This window comes from Triturus cristatus, chromosome 1_2 (genome assembly GCF_964204655.1).
Source record: "Triturus cristatus chromosome 1_2, aTriCri1.1, whole genome shotgun sequence".
NCBI classification, from domain to species: domain Eukaryota; kingdom Metazoa; phylum Chordata; class Amphibia; order Caudata; family Salamandridae; genus Triturus; species Triturus cristatus.
Window position 1 is genome coordinate 1,047,989,914 of NC_140580.1, and position 22,693 is coordinate 1,048,012,606.

Here is a 22,693-nt window from a genome sequence, read left to right on the forward strand (position 1 = left end):
GAGTGAAGTTGAACCATGGCGTTTAAAAGGTATACCCAAGGACTTTAGTTTTTGCCACAGCAGGTCCCAAAGGCACCCGGTCAAAGGCCGCTTTAAAATCAACAAAACAGCAATGAAGTTGGGTTTGTTGAACAGCTGCTTTCTCTTTCAGAACGGTTAGGGTTAGTAAGTTAGTTGTTGTGCCGGAGTTGGCCACGAAGCCCATCTAATTAAAAGGAAGGCGCTTTGTTGTGTCAGCTCAGGCCAACAACTCTTCCAATAAAATGCTGGCATAATATTTGGACTCGTCGTCGAGGAGTGCTATCTAATGGTAATTATTGGGGCCATTTCTCTTCCCACTTTTATAAATTGGGTGAATGATAGCACCTTTCCAGGACTCTGGAATGGTATTTTTTTACCTACCGTGGAGAAATAGGGGGGCCAAGTAAGCTGACCATAGTTCAACATCTGATTAGAACATGGCCTGAGGAAGACCGTTTGCCCCTGGGGCTCCTTCGGCTCTGGCTTACCTTATAGCACATAAGATCTTATTTTTTAGTTCATCTAGTATCACTATTGTCTCCATCGTTAAATCATTGTTTTTCGCATGGCCCTCGTTTATTAATTCTTCAATTGCGTTGTTAACTGGGAGAATTAAGGCCGGGTCGGCTTGGGCCCTTAACTTCCAGAGATGGTGTGACAGAGTTGGCTGGGCAGAAAAAGTTGGGATGATCGTCCCTATTAGTGCAGTCGCTAAAATGAGATGATAAAACTGGCTCCATTCATCTGCACTGATGTTTGCGCTGCCATGGCCGCTTCTGCCTTGTATGCCCCTGTTTACAAGAGACCAGAACTGCTATACGTTAGGATTCTTACTTTCATGAATAAGCTTCAGCCAAGACTGATCCGAGACTGCTTGTTTTTCCCTTTTTATTGCTAGCTTGAAAGCAGTTTGGGCTTGCTTGTAATTGCTGAGTAAAGTTTTGTTTCCTGGGATCTTCCTTGACAAACGGAGGGCTCGGTTTCTTTGTGCCTTTTTTGTAAAAACAACAGTTGATGGACAGAATGCAGAACAATGTCATACATTCACCCCAGTACAGACATCTGGGCCTAAATCCATCGTTTTTTTACTCACCATGCCATTCCAGTTTGAACCCAGCCATATGCAAATCAGCCTTAACCCTGTGCCTCATGGGAACAGTCCAGCCCGAACTGCCAAGCCGGGTCCTCCCTGGACTGGAAACAAGCATCCTAGGACCGGTTTCGGGGTTTCACCCCTCTTCAGCCAATATAGCTTGATTCCAGCGGCATGGAGAGCACGCTACTCACGTCTGAGCATACCTGTCCCACTCGGGTGACAAATGCAAAAACAACAGTTGATGGACAGAATGCAGAACAATGACATACATTCACACCAGTACAGAGTTCTGGGCCTAAATCCATCCTTTTTTTGCTCACCATGCCATTCCAGTTTGAACCCAGCCATATGCAAATCAGTCTTGACCCTGTGCCTCATGGGAACAGTCCAGCCCGAACTGCCAAGCCAGGTCCTCCCCGGACTGGAAACAAGCATCCTAGGACCGGTTTCAGGGTTTCACCCCTCTTCAGCCAGGATAGCTTGAATGCAGTGGCATGGAGAGCACGGGACTCACGTCTGAGCATACCCGTCCCACTCGGGGTGACAAATGCAAAACAAGCATTAAAAATGCAATAGGTCTCGCCTTTCATTAAGTTAAAGCTATTTGCTTTGCTATACAATACCATTAGCAAAGCAAATGGCTTTAACTTAATCAAAGGCGAGACTTATTGCATTTTCAGAGCTTGTTCATAGAGGTGGGCGAGCCACAGAACACTCGACCCAGGTTTGAGACGGATGTTTGGCTCCGGCTCAGCTGGAGGTCCTCTTGAAATTTGAGGCCAAAGTAAGCCCAGCTATCATAAGATGTGAGGTCACCTAGTGGCTAGAGCTGCTGACTATGGACCGCTGGAAACCAGGTTTGAAACCCTGGTTCAGCTCTGTTAAAAATTGGGTTACCGGTTGACTGGGATGCTAGTCAAGCAGCAACCACAATCCTCGTCAAGATAAGGTACTAGCAAACTACAAATTATCCTGTGCTCACCCCCCTGGTAGCTTTTGCAAATTTGCCAATGCCAAATCGCTGAAAACTTTGTGGCAGTGTCCCCAAACTGGCAAGTCTAAGCAAGTGCCTCAAACAGGCAAAATGACATGATATTATCACTGAAGATGTATTAACTTAGTCAAGAGGTTTTAGAAGGGTTTTGGCAGGTACATGCAGCATCAGAGTCGTAGGTGTTAATATCCTATACCCTACTGGAATGTTTTTTACATTTTGTTCATTGTAGTCCTAATTTTAATTGTAACTAAGCTTTTTCCCATGCTAACGCCACATACTGTATGCAGTTCGGCAAAATATGTGTGGGCAAGTTCCAAATGCAGAAAAAAATAATGTACTTATAAAATGCAATAGACAGCATATCTTTATACCACAAAGTGCATAAATGTACTGTTAAATTTAAAGTAATCCAATTTTTTTTTTTATTACTGAAGTATACCTTTTACTTCACAGTAAGATATAACCATAAGATTGGTGTTACATGTGCCTGCCAAACCCGTTCTATAGTGCTTAGTTTCAATTGTGATTATTGGCTTTTTTAAGTATTCTCAAAAGCAAAATCTGTTTAATGCACATCACAAAATAGGAGAGCATGCCAAGTGGATAATAATCAGAAATTCTAATTATTAACTCTGCTGAGAGACTTGAGGGTGGAACCACTTCTACCCTAGCCTGTTATGATACGTAAACATGTTGAAAATCAGTCAAATAATTAACTGATAAGCAGTTGTTAATGGAAATTTGTCAGAAAACATTTAAAGAGATAACATTAAACACGTACTAAATCAACCAACGTTATAAAGTCTTGAATGTGATGTGGTAAAGCAGAGATCCCCCTACAGTTAAATATAAACACAGATCAAAGCCTTGCAAACAAGAGTGCATGTGGCAGAACATATCAGATAACGTGGCGCGCGCTAGGTGAAAGAAGAATGTTCACGTGCTGCCCTTGAGAGTCTGTGACATGGTGAAGTCCTGCAGCTGAGCTACACAGCATTTCCCATGGTTTGGGATGGGAGCTGTAGGCCTTTTTGTCCACATCCGATAACTCGCTCCACGAAAGAGCGCTGATGATTAGCAGTCTGGAAGTAGGGCATGATTCACCCGCTACCCACATAATAACTTGGCAGTGGAAGCTCTGGGCGGGGGGTTTCCTTTCTTCATTGGGGGCAGGAGGAGGGGGGGCCCTCCTGTGCTTAGATAAATCAGATCACCTCAGCCAGCACGCTAACAAACGAAGTGGCAGTGTGAGCCAGCATAACCTTCAAAAGCCAGGGCATATGAAATAACACAACCCAGCGGAAGCATCATCGATCTTTTTTTATGATGCATTATGGGATTTGTAGGCCCGCTTTCAGAATGGAAACAGCCGAGTACAAACGTAATCAAGAAAAACCTGCACACAGCAGCCTTAGCAATTAAATAAGAAGTCTGACCATTACCCAAAGATCAGAGAAAAGTTTACCAGGGTCAGAGGACTTCATGCATCACAATCAGTGACGAAAGGGAAGATCTACATGTAAACGTGGGCAACAGACTGACAACACTAAGGAAGAAGCAGTGACATTTAAAAACAAGTGTTTTATTAAAAGCAGAAGGATGGCTGTAGCAGAAGCTACTCAGGGCAGAACGCAACTCAGGGCAGGGCGCACGCAACATAGCGCACAGAAGCTCAATGGGAGGCGGCAGGAGGACACTGAAGAAACACACAGGGTGGGGGTACGTGGAAGCAACACAGGGAAGGGTGGAAGATGACGGAAGCAACATGAGGGAAGGGGGAATCAACTCAGGGTGCAAGTGGGGGAAGCAACAACAGGAAGAGGAGGGCACAGGTGGAGAGGAACGGAACAGGGGGCGGGGAAAAGCACATGCTTTACAGAGAGCAACACTATGTTGGGGTAGAGAAGCATAGGGACAAATAGACACTGCTGTAATTAGTGAACGGGAAGCAGGAGCAGGCTGCACTCACCTCTCCTGAGCTGTACATGTTCTGCCCCCCTCTCACTTCTTTCTCCCTCCACAGACACATCTTTTGCTAGCATGGGCTAGTACCAATGGCCTGGACTATGCCTTCATCTTCCGTTGCTGTTTGCTTCACTCACTTGCACGTAGCAGCATTTTGGTGCAGCCGGATTGGTGGGGCTTCAGTGGCACCTAAACGTTAGAGAGCTACAGAGCTGCTGACTTCATGAGCGAAGAACCCGTTCGAGTTTCAGTGCTGGCTCTATATCGTGCCTACAAAAAATATGCGTCAAATAGAACAATGGAAACAAAATTACAAATACCGATCATACTGGGATTTTTTTCCTAGTATGAACGACATTTGTAATTTTGTTCTGATGGCATAATTCCATTCCAAAATCTGTGTGTCAGCACTCTCACGTGAACTAACAAATCCACAGCTGCGTTTGTGCTCGAGGTGAGAGCTCGTATCACGAGAAGGGAGGGGGAAAGTCAAAAATAGAGGCAGAGACGTAAAGGAAAGAAAAGGCGGCCGAAATATAAATGCGTCCGAAACAGGAATCACGGCACCCGTGAAGCGGACGCCCAGGCTAATACAGAAGCGGAGGGAAAGCAAAACAAAAACAAGCATTTGCAATGCAATAGGTCTCGCAATTACACGAGTTAAAGCTATTGGCATTGTAAATGACAATGCCAATAGGCATTGTTATTTGCAATGTCAATAGCTCAAACTCGCGTAAATGCGAGACCTAATGCATTGCAAATGCTTGTTTTTCTAAGTTGTCAAAAATAGTCAGGATAAATGCAAACAGCTCACGGAAGAGGACAGGTTTCCCGCCTCCGTGCCCCGCTGCACTCCTTAAGCATAACTCACGAGGGGTACACAAAGGGCATAGACAATGAGGGCCGTGGGGAGCCTGCTTATACCTCGCTGGGGTGGTGATGAGAAAAGCAAACCCATTCTTTTTATTGAGCCAGCCCCACCCTCCTCGCCTCCCCTCATGCACACTCCCTTCCGAGGGGGTCTGTGCCGTACAAAGAGTCTTCCCTAAACCCTGTGCCCAGGTGCACCTCTGAGCCGCGCGAGCAGGGGGTCCGAGTGTGTGTGGGGCTCAGCCTCACCCGGTGCACCCACTGACACACTGGTAGGTGTACAAATGCCGCATGCTGGTTACAGCGCAGGGGGTTAATGCTCCTAGCACACCCCGCTCCCCAGTCTTCTGTCCTGTATTATCAGCCCGTCTTACGCTAGCCTCGCGCCTCCTCCTCACGCGAGTAAACATTTGGCTAAAGGCCTCAGCTCAACCTGAATGGCGGGGGTGGCCTTGTGAAGTGCCTCGCGCGCCCCCGATCGCTGATGGTTTTGTGCTGAAGTACACAGCTGATAACAAGCCTGTGACCCCGGCGGCGGCCGGGCCGCTAGAATTACAGGGTAACCAGGCGAAAGCTGGCTGCAATACACATATATCATAGATGTTGGGAATCTTTGAGCCGCTGACTATCTGTCAGGTCTTGCGAATTCGTACTGCCAATACAGCTCTAGGTGGGATTTCGTGGTGATGAAGGGCGGGTAGATGTGCCCAGGTGTCACTTCTTCTGCTTTTCGTTCGATTAATGTATTTAAACACCCCTTGCAACCAACAGGCACTTTCAATGAGATTCATCTCGGGCAGCGCTGCGAGGTCATATTAGTGCAATGCAACGCTGCACAGATCTCTGTAACATAACATTCTAGTCACCTACTCTGTCATGGGGTATAAATCAACATCAGGGCTTTCTATCTTTTAAAATCTGCGCGCCAAGCACCCCTCCCTGCCCCCGGCCCGTTCCCTACAGAAACACCTGGACTCAGAGCTGATGACGCACATCCCATGCACGCGACCGGCCAGGGTGCACAGAGAAGCGCGTGGCGCCACGTGAAGTGCTTTGCATAATGGTACAGTTACAAACAAGACCCGCGTCTACTCTCAATCGGTGCCCGCCCTTTGCATATTAGCCTCGAGAGACAGATGTTTTTCCAAGAGACAATATGAAAATTACCCTCTGAAGAACATCCCGGCGGCCGGTGGGCCTCGGGTCCCAGTGACGAAGCCTGCAAATCCTACAATAAAAGCATGTTGACTTTTGGGTACTCTTGTGTAGCCAGAGGAAAAAGTGAACTTTAAAGCTGTTCATCGTATGATGAACTAGCCGGGCATACTCCAGAAGGAAGGGCACGTGAGGGAAGAGAAAAGGGGCAATTTTGCAAGGCTAATGTCTGGTAGGACAGGACCGGTGACAGCCTGACAAAAACAGATATGCTTTGAAGTCACTGCAATCCTCTTTCCATCAGGCCTTGACGCTTCCATATGGAGGGTGCATGTCAATTGCCTCTGACCCAGTTCACATCCCAGCCAGTGGCGTAGCTAGATCTTTTGGTGCCCATGGTGGTCCCTGCGTTTGCTGTCCCGCGACGGCAGTAGGTAAGAGCGGGGTGTAATTTCTGGGTTTAATATGCCTGTTCAAAATATTGTAACGTTGAGATATTTTGGTACCCAATTGATGATATATGGAGAAAAAAAAGTGATGTCATTACGACGTGTGCTCTGCACTGAAGTGTGTCTTTCAGAAGGAGACCGCACAAGTACCGTTTTGCGCAGCTCTTAGTTTCAAAATCCTATCCTTTATACTGAATGAAATAAAAAAATAATACATTGCAATGTGAGACTCCAAAAGCCCTGTTCCTGTACGGTTATCATTTGTGGAAAAGCAGCTCGACCGTGCATATATCAAAAGTGTCTGGGTTGCAAAGACATGCGTTTTTGTGTATTTTCAAAGCACTGCCTATTTGGGTTTACCCTGTCGTGTCTGCAGAAGGGAAGCAGCTTGATTATCATTTTGACATGAAAGAGTGAAGATGGACAAAGTAAACGATTGTGACGAAGAGACGTGGGGCAGAGCAGAAAGCAAGCGCCAATCCGCTATGAGTGGTGTAATCAGGTCTTCGGACACTCGTGCACGGGGCAGTCAGTACCTGAAGTTCTGCCCACGTATACAAGTCGGGGGCAAATGACGTGGGAAATGGGTAAAAAAACACAAGACAAGCCCGCCGCTGGAAAAAAACATGAAGCTGACGAGGAGGGAGTGGGAGGGGCTTTCACTGAAAGTGACACGGCAGTGAAAGGAAAACAAACAAGCCCGGCGGAGCGTGGCGCGAGCGCTTGGCAGGGCAATTTAAAACGACCCATTGCTGTTTGAAGGTGGGAACAGGCTATGCGTGCAGCCAGAGAAAATAAACAAACGAGAGGGGAGGGGGGAATGCCAGCAACAGAGGAGCCCGCGAAAGTGAAAGTGATCACGATCGCTACGAAGGAAAGACACATGGCGCTGCGCGCGTGCACGTTCACGTGCACTGTAGCTTTAGGCCACGGCAGCACTTTGAAAAGCCCAGATATAAAATGTCTCTTAGAGCCTTTGGCTCACGAGACCTAATTATCCGGAATGGGAGGTGGGGGTCGCGGGGACATGGGGGGGATGTTTTTCGAGTGGTGTGCAGTACATAAACAACAAGCATTGAAAGCGTGCGTCATCACGATCACTCTGAAAGCAAAAGTGATCACGATGACGCACACGAGTTTTCAAAGTGCTGCTGGCTGGCCTAACGCTTGCGTTCACGCGATCGTGCACGCGCGCAGCCAGCCGCCAGCAGCACTTTCCCACATACAAAATGTCTCTTCGAGCCAGCGCAAGCGCTGGGGCTCAGAGAGACCTAAACAACAGTTGATGGACAGAATGCAGAACAATGTCATACATTCACCCCAGTACAGAGATCTGGGCCTAAATCCATCGTTTTATTGTAGCTGGTGACATGCGAAGTTGAAATGCTTATTGCCGGGTGCTCCTCTTAGATGGAACTTCTTTGAATAATTGGTTTATGAAGCTAACCCAGCCACTGATGACGGAGGAATCTTTATCCGGTAATGAGTTTAGTAGAGCTCTACATTTTTCCATCAGAGGGAGAGCCGCACTACCCGACCATTTCATTCGCCTTATGTTCTCCGTAATACAACCTGAGTGAGTATGGGCAAGTTCCTGATGACATGGGATGTTGGCAGATAGAGTTGTGATTTGAGTCCGATGGTCGCTCTCAGCTTGTGGTGCAATTTGATAGCTCTCGATCAGAAGAAGTATTTCCCTGCTCTGTAAAGAAAAGGCCAACAAGGAGTGGATTCGGCCGCCTGAACATGTCCAGGCGGGAGGAGTGTCCGTGTGAAAACGCCCATTCAATACGGAGAATCTACACTACTAAGCTGGATGACTGCATACTCCCCCGGTTTCGATGGTCTATTTCCTGCGGGGGTCAATTGTGATGCGAGATACGTGGGAACCATTGAGGAAGCAATCCCTATGTCCTCAGAGGGATTACAATAAAGGTTGGTGTTGAAATCTCCTGAGATTATGCTAGGTATTCTGCTACCATACTCACTTAGTAGGTTGCAAACAATGTTGGTCAAACAATCCATTTTGGATTTTTTATTGTTAGTACCCAGAGAGATATAACCATTGAGAAGGAACAACTGGCTATCAGTGGGTGGGCTTCATAACACGATTCTGGAGACCCAGTCTTCTTCAAATTTTATCTGTTTAATACGTTGGGAAAGTTTGGCTGATGCATAGATCATAAGGCCGCCGCTTGGCCTGCCGAACTTAGACAGTCTTGAGGAAAGGGATGTAAATTCCAAGTAGCCTTCGATGGGGGTACTGTCTACTGCCCAGGTTTCCTGTAGGAGGATAATGTCATGTTCCTTTAAAAAGCCAAGGATAGCTGCGGATTGATTTTTCTTCCCAAATCCGTTGATATTCCAGGAACATATAGTTGGACCTTGATTGGGGGGTTTTCAATCGTTCTGACTTCTAAATAAAGCTCCTGGTAGCCATGACCAATCTTCCCTTTCAGGATTTTGCTGGTTAGTTATATGCTCTGGGGTTGCTACTGATGAACGGCTTCTTGCTGACTTTAGTACTGAAAAAGGAGCCGAAGTTGTGCTAAGAGTGTGAACCTGATTATTTTCTAGTATTGATGGGTAACGGGAGACTCTGGGCGTTGTTATTATTATGTCCCCGTTTGTAAATTGATGGGCTTTTGACTGAACCAGTTCTCGGATTGCGATGGCGATTATGTCTTTTGATTAAAAAAATGCTTAAATCCGGGGATGTTTTGAAAAGTCTTAGAATGTTCCCTTGGTTAAGGATATCATGAGGGCCTCTGGAAACATATTCTGGAGTTAGCAGCAGTTTGTTGCCAGGGCTATTAGTTACTTGCCTAGCGACCTCATCAATAGTTAGCGACTTTGTTGGCTTTAGAATTTCTTCGGGGACCTGCTTAGTTGTACATATACCGGGCGATGGAATAGACAATTCTCGATGATGGGAGATTGAAGGTAAGGCGGGAGATCTTTTGCACATGGCCCCCAACTGCTGGTGGCTAAATGAAGTTGGCAGGTTCAAATCGCCAAGTTCTTTGCGGCGGCCTCATCAACGCTCGCTCGCTTTGTAAAAACTCCCAAAATATATATGAGCTTATACTTGACAATGACCTTGACTGGCTTCTGATCACTGAGACATGGCTTAAACCATGGTGTAACCCGGACATAGCCATAGCCCTCCCACAGGATTTTTCTATCCAGCGGTTGGATAGAACCGAACAAAGGGGGGGAGGCCTTGCTATCATATATCGAAGCTCACTACAATGTTCTTCTTATGAACTTGCTGATATCAAGGGTGCACAAGCACTAGCATTTTCTTTGGGAATCCATGATTCAACTACTTTTTCGGGTGTACTTATTTATCGCCCTCCTGGCTCCCCCAAAGAGTTTCTTGACACTGTAGGAGAAGCACTAAGTGATCTGGTGCTTAGATTTTCGACCTTCACCATACTCTGCGATCTAAATTTGCACCTCGATTCTCCTATGGCCCCAGGAGTTGAGTGTTTTATGGACACCATTAATATACTGGGACTTACCCTTCTGACTCAAAAACACACGCATGTGGGAGGTCATTTATTAGACTGTATTTGTTCAAACTCCACCTGGCTGACAGTCCAACCTCCCTGCCCTCAGAGCTGGTCTGACCACTATTTCATCCCGTTTCAGATTTCTTTAAATCCTAAACCTCTGGGCACTACCTTAAATAATACTACTACTTTAAATCCGATCCATAAACCTAATTGGAAACAATTATCCAGTAGCCCGGATGTGTTGGAAACTTTGGTAGCCTGTATTCCGGCGTCTACAGGAAATACGTCTGTTGACAATCAAAAGTTTGGTGATTGGATAACCATGATGGGCCATCAACTTGGTCCTATAAGTACTAAAAATCCTACTAAAACCAAGAGGAAGGCCCCTTGGTACACATCTGCCTTGAGAGTTGAAATGAGAAAATTAAGAATGTTGGAACGCCGGTGGCGTAGGCAATATGAGATCACTGCCCGCGACATTTACAAGCAGGCCAGAAGAAAATATCATGCTGATTTAAAATCTGCCAAAAAAGTGTACTACCTTCAGGCCATAACTATGGCAGCTCAAAAGCAAAAGGAGATCTTCAAAATAGTCAATGACTTTATGAATCCTTCCGTCCTTGTTCAGGAGATTCCGCCATCTCAGAGCCTCTGCAATGAAATTTCAGACTATTTTGATAATAAAATTCTTGCTATTGTGAGAACTTTTCCCCCAGTAACTTCCTCTTGAGAAGATGATGAGAGAGTGAATAAGTTGAAACCTTCAATATGTCTGGATTCATTCGCCCCGGTCTCCCTTGAAGACTCCTTTAACGCTATTTCTGCCTGCAAATCTGGCTCCCCCTTTGATCCCTGTCCTCCTTGGGTCTTACAATCTTTAGCAGAAGTCATAAATCCCATTATAAATGGTATTATTAACTCTTCTTTAGCAACGGCAGATGTCCCTAATGATTGGAAACTTGCTGCTGTTAAACCACTCCAGAAAAAGACACTCGCCGATCCAACCACCCTCTCCAATTTACGACCGATCTCCCTGCTCCCGGTGATGTCTAAACTGACAGAAAAATTCGTGAATAAACAACTCACAAGTTTCCTGGAAGCTAATGACATCCTTCATCCGAATCAGTCAGGCTTCCGCTCAGGACATTCCACCGAATCTGCCTTACTATTTACAACTGAAACTCTTCGTTTGGCTATTGATCGGCGAAAGAAGGCTGTCCTTATTCTACTCGACCTGTCGGCAGCTTTCGATACGGTCTCACATAACATCTTAGTTGACCGCCTAGCTGCCGCAGGGGTGGATGGGATGGTCTTGGCCTGGCTGAGAAACTTTCTCAGGAACAGACGCCAAATCACAGTATTGGGCCAGTATCAATCTGAAGCAAAGAACCTTAGCTTTGGTGTCCCTCAGGGTTCGAGTTTGAGCCCTATTCTTTTTAATCTATATATGGTTCCCTTGATAAACTTGATCGCTTCCTTTGAGATTAGTACAATCTCGTATGCTGATGATACCCAGCTTATTTTAGTACTAGATAAGGATCGGGCTGGCGCCGAAGAAAAATTTAAAGAGTGTTTGACAGCAACATTCAAATGGATGACTGACAATCACCTTAGATGTAATGCTGGCAAAACGGATATTCTGCCGTTTGGAAAGGAAAATGTGTTTTCCCCAATAAGTTGCTGGCCTGATGGAGAAGTAGCTCCCCCTAATACTATTACATCGGCCCGGAACTTAGGCATCAAGTTTGATGATCAGTTATCCTTTAAACAGCAAGCTGTGGCTGGAACATGTTTTCATATAATTAAAGCCTTGAGAAAGTTTTTTGACTTCCTACCACTATCAGGTAGGAAAACTGTGGCAGTAGCTTTAATTACTTCCAGGTTGGACTATTGTAACAGCCTATATGCTGGAGCCAATAAATCGGTATCCCGTAAATTACAAATGGTCCAACATGCAGCAGCTCGTCTGGTACTTGGCTGGCCCCGTAGATCATCAGCCTCAGCAGCATTGAATATGCTCCACTGGCTCCCAGTAGTGAAGCGGATCCTTTTTAAAGTCCTTTTAATTACGTTCAGGGCTTTTCACCATCAAGGCCCCAAATATCTACAGAAGGGTTTCAGAAGATACAATCCTGCACGCTGTCTAAGGTCTGTGGGTCAAAATCTTCTGGTCATCCCTAAATTTAAGTTAACAACCAAAGGTGGTAAATCCCTCTTTGTATTAGGTGCCAAAGCTTGGAATAAGCTACCTTCTTCTCTTCGCTCCCTATCGGTTGAGACTCATTTTAGGAAAGCATTAAAAACTTGGGTTTTCACTATGACTGAGGCAGCATGCACAGCACTGGTCTAAATATGTAGTGTTAGCGTGAAGTTTATCTACTCCCCCCCAACTCGTACATCTGAGTTGGGAGAGCGCCAAGATACTCCCTGGAGTGATAGTAGCGCTATAGAAATAGATTTTTACATTACATTACATTACATTTACATTACATTACATTACTATATTCAGCGGGGCTGGATTGTTAATCCCTACTGTTGATGGACGGATAGCGCTGGTGACTAGAAGTGGCATCTGGGAATTTACAGTTCCCGGTCGCCCTTTATCGGTTGCAAACGCCTCTGTTGAAAATTGGTTACATCCAAATGTTGCTTGAATGGGTGGCCGCAAGGAGAGCCGTAGATCTTGAGATGGCCCTACTGTGACTGTTCGATTATAAGAGTTCTGTTCGAGACACCAATGGATGCCCTGTTAAGTGCGAGCTCAAGTTTGCTCCTGGCCTAGCAGGCAGTTCCCGTGATGACTCTGGGTAAATCTTTCTGAAATTACTAGCACTAGAGTTTTTGGTTTCCACTATGTGTTTGTTCCGACTCTTCCGCTGTCTTTTTTTTTCCCGTTTCGACAACCGATGCATGTTGTGATGGTGAGATGGTTCAGCGAGAATTGCTTTGCAGTCTGCTGGCACCTTGGGATGCGGGGAAAAAGGTTGGAATTTGCACTTCCGCAGGAGTTGGTCCCTGAACTGGGCTGGAAGTCTGGGACACAGGATCGGGTGTCCCTGGCACTGGTAGCTTCTTTATTTCAGTTAATACTAAAGAGAGAAATTGAGGTAAAGCCGATAGAGAGTTGATTATGAGGGAGCAGCAGCATACTGATTGCACCAGTTGGACTTGGGATTGAGCTTTTGTAATGAGTGAGTTGAGCGTCTCAAGTTTTTGATTAATCCCGGTGGTATACACCGCAAGTGCGTTTAAAAGGTCCACCTACCAGACGTAGGCTCGGTGGGCGCACGGGCCAGAGGCGGCCCGTTGACGGCAGAGGTGGCAGAGGCCTGCCGGAGCTGAATGCTGGCACTCAGGGGTCCGTAGACACTGTGGAGGACTTCCGGTAGCGGCGAGGCCTGATGGGGCCCGACTGGACGTGGAACTGAGGTAAAGCGGCCCAGCCCGATCTGGTGGGGCCGCGAGGCAAAGCGGAAGCGGCTCTCATCTGCTGGCAGTCTCCGGATGCAGCGCCTCCCCGTATCCTTCCTGCTGTGCATTGCCGTGCGGCCGTAGCCCCCGGCCCCTTGTGTTGAGCTCCGGCGGAGGCACCACGTGTGGCTGCAGCGTGGACGGTGACAGGCGCCATTTCTCCTGAGGTGGTTGGGGCACGCCCTTTCTCCTGGTGCCACTTAGACTCCCGGGCGCCGGCTAGAGCAGGAGTGCCTCATTGGACACACGCTGGGAACGGACATACCAACACGAGTTACACACGTGGAGCCCCGGTGTGTGGAGTGGAGCCCAGTAAGGGGAGTGCCTGCGGTGGTGAGCAACCGATGCACTGCGGTGCGAGACTTTGCTGTGTAACTGGCTCCCAGTGGTGCACACTGGGATCTCTGCCCGAGTGAAGGGAGAGTGAGCAGTTGAGCCTCGGTGGTAGGGGTCAGGGAGTGGGCACCCTGCCTATTTTGGTGGACACTGAGACCCAGATGGGGTGCTCCGTCCTCCCGCTCCTGCGGCCGCACGCTGCACCCATTGAACTACTGTCATGGCCACACAGAAGTCCTGGAAAGACTCTGCGCATAAGGACCCATCCATCAGGGACCTGCTCCAGAAATCAGGAGCGAGGAGGGTGGGTGAGACGGGAGCCGAACCGGAGGGTGGATGCTTGGCGGACCCGATCACCAAAGACTTTTTGGAGAAGCTCTTCGGCACTCTCCGTGTGGAATTCGCGAGCCTGCGGCAGGAGATGGCTTCCGACGTCTGTCAGCTCCGGTTGGAGCTCAACGAGGTGGGGGATAGGGTGGACACCCTGGAACGTAATGGGGACCGCCGCGAGGAGGAACTTGCTACACAAGCCCGAGAACTCATAGATCTGCGAGAGCGTAACGAGGAGCTATACCTCAAACTGGAAGATCTTGAGAACCGCTCGAGGCGCTCTAACGTCCGGCTCAAGGGCGTACCACTTCAGGCGGACGGAGGCAAGTTGGAGGAGTGGGTCATCCGGTTCTTCAAACATCTGGTTCCGGTGCTCAAGGACACAGAAATAGAGCTGGACCGCACACATCGAGCTGGGCGCCCTGCCTCTGGTCCGGGCCAGCCTCAGGATATCCTGACCTGTCTACATTCCTACCACCAGAAAGAGCTCATCATGGCAGCCACGCGCGATCGCGCCATGGTGGAGTTCGAGGAGCTTCAAGTGGGAGTCTTCCAGGACCTCTCCCCTCTTACCCTCCAGTGACACAGAGTTCTGCGACAGGTAACAGCTTTCCTCTGGGACAAGAGGATTTGCTACCGTTGGGGCCACCCATTCCGCCTCTCCTTTATCTGGCAAAATGAAACTGGTGTGGTGTCCGCAACTTACAGGAAGTGAGAGAGGTATTGGGCGAGGCCCTGGCCATCCTGGGAGATCCCGAGGAGGCAGAGGGGGGTCACCCAGAGGGGAGACCCCCTCATACCAACAGGAGGTGAGGCCCCAGGAGAGGGGCCCGGCTGCGACCGACGGAGGAGCAATGCTAACAGGAATGGGAAGCAGTGCTGTGACAACTGCAGAGCCGGGAGGGTACGGATGATGGCGGCGACTGAGGGACCCCTGGGAACACTTACTCGAGCCATACTAGCAGAAAGTTCAGTCCGACTTCATATGACTGGTGATCGGTCTTGGTGAGGGGAGCCCCACCCCTGGATAGTTGATGCAGGACCGTCAGACTCATGGACCCTTGCATATTTGTGCCTACAAGTTTCATTGGATATTGCCTTTTGATCTTTTCTCATGTTTGTCTTTCACTCCTTTCAACCTCTTCTCCTTTCTTTCTTTTCTTTGTCTCTTTTCTTTGCCCCAGAGGGATGTGCCACCAGACTGCAGTCAGGTAGGGAGTGACAATGTTTTGGGGGGTGTAGACAGGCGAGGGGGTGCAGGCCATGGGACGCCACATCTGGGCGGAGGGCGAGACCACTAGGTTCGATGGGGCAGTGTAACCCATGGGTCCTGGATGTATTTGGATGCTGGTTGGGTCTCGGAGCCCACCTATATACGTTCATGCGGGGTTAGTGGGAACGCTTCACCTGGACCTTACTCGCCGTCCTTATGGGGAGGGGAGTGTAGGGGGTGGCGCCTGCGGGTGGGCTGCTGGGGAAGGGGGCTGCCTTATATGTGCTGGTTACCCTGGGGTGTTACGCCTGCATACGCTTACACCATTTTATCTCTACCATGCCCGGTCTTAAAGTAAGGATTTTGAGCTTCAATGTGAAGGGTCTTAACTCGCCTGCCAAATGGCGCGCGCTGCTTGCCCTGTTGAGAGATGCTGGATGTGATATTTGCCTCCTACAGGAGACTCACTTGATGCGGGCGGACTGGAAGAGGCTCAGGACCCAATGGTTTGATACGCAATACTTTTCCTTGGGTCCGGGGAAGACGGCTAGAGTGGAAATTATACTGGCCACGCACTTCCAGGGGAAGGTTGTGGGTACCCATGCAGAGGTGGTCGGGCACCTCTTGGCATTACAGGTGCTAATGGGGGAGCGCACTTACACAATTGCCTCAATATACAGTGCTAACGAACGGCAGGATCTCTTCCTGCGAGATACGCTTACCTCTATTCTGGCATCCCCTGATGAAGACCTTATCATTGGGGGCGACTTTAACTTAGTCCCAGTGGCGGAGCTAGACAGTTCGACTCTTAGGGTGGGCCATTCTGGCTCGATTTCCGATACCCCGCTCAAGAGACTGGGGGAGGCCGGCCTGGTGGATGCGTGGCGTCATCACTTTCCGACAGCGCGGGAGTACACCTTTTTCTCCGCGGCTCACCAAACATATGCCCGCATAGATCTCTTTTGGACCTCGTCCAGGGTTACAGCGTCTATTGTGGAGGTGACTATAGGGTCGGCGGCATTCTCGGACCACTCGCCGGTGATTCTGAAGTTACTACTTCCAGGGGGTTCCTCCAAGCAGAGCTCCTGGAGGCTGAACCGCAAATTGCTCACCTTTGACGCCAACGTTGCTGAAATCAGGGAGGCTATTAAAGCTTCCCTTGCGCTTAATGACAACGGCTCGGTGGAGGTTGACACCATATGGGATGCCTTGAAGGCTGTCCTCTGCTGTAGATGTATAGCGATAGCGGCGTGCCACAATAGAGACCGTAGAGCAAAAAGGGCGGACTTGGAGGCTCGAATCAAGGAACTGGAGGGGGTTCATCAGTGTATGGGGGCAGTCCAAACACGGTGGCTCCTCACACAGGCTCGGAAGCAGTTGGGGGCACTGGACCTTGATCGTGCCGAATATGCCCTGCTCCGCACCAAACAGAGTTATTTTGAGGGTGGTAATAAGGCGGGGAGACTTTTAGCACATGCTTTGAGAGCAGAAACGGCGGCGCGTCGGGTGGCGGAACTGCGAGATACACAGGGGGACATCCTGCGGCAGGATGACGATATAGTGCGCAAGTTCGAATCCTTTTACCGAACCTTGCACTCTGTGGAATATTTGGATCCAGTGACGGTGGGAGATTATGTCCAGGCGGTGCCAGTGACTCCGATTGGGGCTCACATCGTGACTGACCTGGAGGCTGACATTGGTCCAGACGAAGTCCGGAGGGCCATCCTGGTACTCACGGTCGGTAAGGCCCCGAGTAAAGATGGCTTCCTGGTCGAATTTTATAAAATCTTCGCGTCCGACCTGGCCCCGCTTTTGGCGCGACTTTTTAACTCCCTCAGCGCCACAGGAAGCTGGCTCCCTCGATGGACATGGCGGATGTGGTGGTTATCCCCAAACCAGGGAAGGACCCCAGGGAATGTGCCTTGTTCTGCCCTATCTCTTTACTTAATGTCGACCTCAAAATTTTTACCAGTGTTCTAGCCTCTCGACTCGCCCCTCATATGCAGGGCATGGTGGACCCGGAACAATCGGGTTTCAGCCCGGACCGCAACTGCGGGGACAGGACTCGACGGCTGTGCCATTTATTGGACAAAACGCAAAGAACGCAGACCCCAACTCTACTCCTCTCGGTGGATGCCGAAAAGGCATTTGATCGGGTCCACTGGCCCTACCTGCGCCAGGTTCTTTGCCGTTTCGGGCTGGGCGAGAGACTCCGGAAGTGGATAGACTGTATCTATCACTGCACGCGAGCCCATATCCGGGTTAACAGAGTGACCTCTCAGCCATTTTGGGTGGAGCGCGGCACGAAGCAGGGGTGATCTCTTCCCCCCTCCTCTTTGCGCTCTAAATGGAGCCATTTGCGGAGAGAGTGCACCAATTGCCTAACGTCACTGGGATCCGTATGGGGGATAGAGAGCATAAGATCTCCCTATATGCGGACGACGTGCTCCTCTTTTTAACGCACCCGGAGAGGTTCCTCCCACCTCTTCTGGCGGATGTGGAGGCTTTTAGCACGGCGTCAGGGTTTAAGATTAACCTGACCAAGACACAGGCCTTGAGCCTTACCATACCGGCAGCAGAGCACAGTCAACTTTCCCATCAGTTTCCGTTCTCTTGGGCAGAATTAGATATCTCTTACCTGGGGATTAGTTTTGTCTCAACCACACTGAAGTCGGCCCAGGTAAACTACTTAGAGGCTTTAGAAATGGTCCGCAACAAATTAAACAACTGAAGGACACACACCCTCTCCTGTATGGGTAAAATTGCGGTCGTCAAAATGAAGATCTTACAGCGTCTGCTCTATATCATTCAGACACTCCCTCTCTGCCCACCCCCCATGGTGTTGGCTCAACTGCAACGATTGATCAATGGCTTCATTTGCAAACTAGCAATTTTTGACCCCTTTTAATTGGGACCACACACTTATTGGATCTGCAAACATTTAAAAATACCAAGCGTAAGCAACATATACTGGGCATCTGCCAAATTTCAGGTTAATTTGTGAATCCAATAAAGTTATAAGCAAATCAAAAACCTTTGTAAATGTCATTGTAGCTATATAATTTAACCTATTCATGCCCAGACCAAAACAATTTTTAAAACTGTTTTCTCAAAAACTACTCAACAGAATTACGTGAAATTAAGTAAACGTTTTTGAATAAAATGTTACTTTCTTCCCGAGTGTGGTATAATTCAATTCAACTGCTTTTAGTGTATAGAGGAACAAAAGGTACTTTGGAGATAAAATAGAAATGACACTTTTTTTATCAAACCTCCACCCCCCTTTTATGGTCCAGCTTCACAAATCTGCACAAAATGTGCCATGCCGAGCTCAAACTGAACAAACTTTTTTATTGGAAATTTCCATACAAATTCATTGACTGGTGCCAAAGTTATTAGGATAACAAAATATGCCTTTCCAATAGAAACAGAGTGATGTCATCAATGATGTCACATATTATGTCATTTGAGATGTCATCAGTGATGTCTTGAACATATCATGAGTGGTGTAATATGTGAGATCATAAGTAGTGCATAACCAATGGCAAGTTATACTTAATTCACTGTACTATAGCTGGTGAATTTTAGAGATTTTCATGTTTTGATTTGTTTGTTTTTTAAACACTACTGCATTTTTTTCAGTTAACTTCTATTTGTTAATGTCTGTCAAGATCGTATTACCAAACCTAACTGTAGCATCCCTTTCGTGTGTGTGTGTGTGTTTTTTATTGAATATTTGCCAGAGGTTTCAAAGCTCGTATTTACCAGAAAAGAGGTCTAACTGTAATTATTTACCGTAATGCACAGTTATGAATTCATTTGCAGAATATTTAGCCCTGCTCAACAAATAAAAATGTTCCATTGATGTTCAACACAGCATTTTGTCTTTCTTTCAGTGTTAGTAAACAAAACTGTTTCACAATGACAGTGCTACTCTCAGAGTATTAATCACCACCCCAGACAAGCTCTTCATTACAGGCCTTCATTGGTATGAGCATCTGCCAAAGAATCCTCCCCAGTGTGAAAACAAACTTTATAAACACGGAATCCTGTGTGAAAATAAACATTTTACGCACAGATTTCTGTCAGCAAAAAGTTACACTGTTGCACATTGCACTTTATTTTTTTCCTTATATAAGACTTTTTAAACACCCTATAGTGTCAATGTACCACAAAAAAAGGCACATTTTAGAATACATGTTTTTAATGTCCTTGCTATGTGCTTTGCATTCAAAGTTTGACTTAACAAGCACACACTGTTAAATATTAGCACATTATCCCCAACAGAAACACATGATTCTCAGAACATTAACAGACATAAATGCAACCTCAGGTAAACAATGAATCCTAAACGATGTCATCCAAATGTTCAAATCTTTCTAAAGAGTACTAAAATCAATGAATATTCATGAAATATGAAATGCAGAATATTTAACATGTGTAATATTCTCCTATAGTGCCATCTTGGGATTCAGGTAACACGAATAAACCGCTTTGGCCTCATGATTTATAAATGTAACCTCAACCCTCAATAACAATATAGGCCCATATTACACGTTTATCCCATGTGTATTCTCCATTTATATTTAAATTTGCACATGTAACTATGCATACACACATATAACTTTTTATAAATATATATTTATTCACTGAAAAAAAACATAGGTTTCAGGCACGTTATAGTCAGAAACTAGCATTTAAAAAACCATAGAAATTAACTGAAAAAACCATAGGTTTCAGGGGTGTTATAGTTAGCTGGCCATTTCACTCATACAAAACCATAGAACTTCCTCTGTTATAGTTAGTTCTGCTAGCTATAACTCACGCGCTCGCAATGCACTGCTGATGATGTCACATATTGCATCATTCATGATATGGTCAGTGACATCACTGATGACATCACTGATGACATCTCAAATGACATCACTGATGACATCATCCAGTGAATGTAGTTTAGCTTGAAATTTAAATATTTATTTTATATATATATATATATATATATATATATATATATATATATATATATATATATATATATATATATATATATATATATATACCAATCTGTATTGAAGATTGAGTGGATATATAACTATCTGGATGGAGGATTTAGTAGCTGTCTGACTGTCTGTTTAAGTGAGTAATTAAAAGTGTCTCACTTAATACATGGATTAGTAACTATACTATGTGAATGTGTGCATCACTGTCTCTGTTGTTGTATAACATGCTGCATCAGTTGGTCACTAACTACATGAGTGTGTATATTAGTTATGGATTAGTTGGGTGAGTATTGGTATGGGACACTTGTGTGTGGTTGGATGGGGTGTGTGTAACTCTATGTATAGATGTGTAAATGGTTGATTGACTAGGTGTATAGGTTTAAGAGTGCATGTGGAAACAGTTGTTTGGGTGACTGAGTGTATTTATTTGTGTGTTAGTGTACATCTTCAACAAAGTAAAAAAATAAAGGGCATTGTATGTGAGAGTTTGTATATATAAATAAGTATGTGTAAGAGTCAGTGATTGTGAGAGTAACTATATGAATGAGTGTATAATTGTAATGGTGATTTTTTAACATATTAACTATGAGTTACTATGTGTTTGAATAAATAAGATGTTGTTGGATAATTGTGTAAGTGAGTAAATGTAAGTGTCATTAATTTTTTTCATGAGTGAGTAGGATGACTGCATTTGATAGTGTTCTATTAATTAGTGACTGCATGTATAAATGATTCTGTTGTTGAATGGGTAGTTGTGTGTGTAGACTTAGGAATCAGTGAGTGGGTATGTAGTAACTGGCATTGGTGTGTCAATGGTTTCAAATATGGTACTCTGTATTTTACAGTGAGTGATGAAAGATTATGAACGTTTATACTAGTGTATGATGAGGTGTATCAGATTGTCACGTGGATGATGTCATCAGTGATGTAATTTGAGATGTCATCAGTGATGTCATCAGTGATGTCACTGACCATGTCATGAATGATGCAATATGTGACATCATCAGCAGTGCATTGTGGGCGCGCGAGTTATAGCGAGTTATAGCTAGCAGAACTAACTAACTATAACAGAGGAATTTCTATGGTTTTGTACAAGTGAAATGGCCAGCTAACTATAACACCCCTGAAACCTATGTTTTTTTCTGTGAATTTCTAATGTTTTTTAAATGCTAATTTCTAACTATAACGTCTCTGAAACCTATGTTTTTTTCAGTGAATTTCAAAGCTTTATTAAATGCTAATTTCTATCTATAATGTCTCTGAAACCTATGGTTTTTTTCAGTGAATTTCAAAGGTTTTGTAAATGCTAATTTTTAAGTGTGATACTAGTTATACCTATTTTTTATACTGATTTTGTACAGTTTCTTAACTGTTCATTTATAAATGTTTTTAATTAAATAACATTATATATTTTTCTGAAAATTGCAAAAAAAACAAAAAAAAAATTCAAACTGAAATATTGATTAAAGTGTACACATCACGGTGGGTGCGCGGATTCTAGCTGCTATTTTAGAAAAGTCGTGAAGGATCCGCATACGGTGTGCGACGGCTGCTTGTTTTTCAGTTACATCATATACATTTAATATTACGTGATGTGCACGAATGGTATGCGACCAGTCCGTGACTCCTGCTCCCACGCATTCGTGACACATGCGCATTACGGTACGAGATGTTTGTACGGTGCGGGTCCCGCGTGATGTCGTATACGTGCTGGGGCGCACTGGGTGTTATGTTTTGTATTTGTATTTGTGGGGTATTTATAGAGCGCGACGTTCGCTCCGGAGGGAGCATCTTGGCGCTAGGGAACCTAAGTGAGCCAGTCCAAGAGGATTAGATGGAAGCTTTGGAGTGATCGTCTGGGAGATTAAAGATCCAGGTCTTTAGCAGTTTTCGAAAAGGTTTTTCCTGGGTTTGTTGTCTGAGGGTTTTGGGTAGTTTGTTCCAGGCTTTAGTTGCAAGGAAGCTGAGGGTCTTCTCACCCTTCGTTTTCAGATTGTATTTGGGGAGAAGAATGAGGTTGTCGTTGGTTGAGCGAAGGTGACGGCTGGGCAGGTAGTGGGGGAAGCGTTTGGTGAGGTATTTAGGGCCTGTTTTGTTGTAGGCACGAAAGGCTATAATCAGGATCTTGAAGAGAATCCTTTTGTGAAGGGGGAGCCAGTGAAGTGAACGAAGTGCTGCAGAAATAGAGGATCTGCGGGGAAGGCCCAGGACAAGACGGGCGGCTGTGTGTAGTACGCTCTGCAGTTTTTGGATGGTGTTCTTTTTGGCTCCT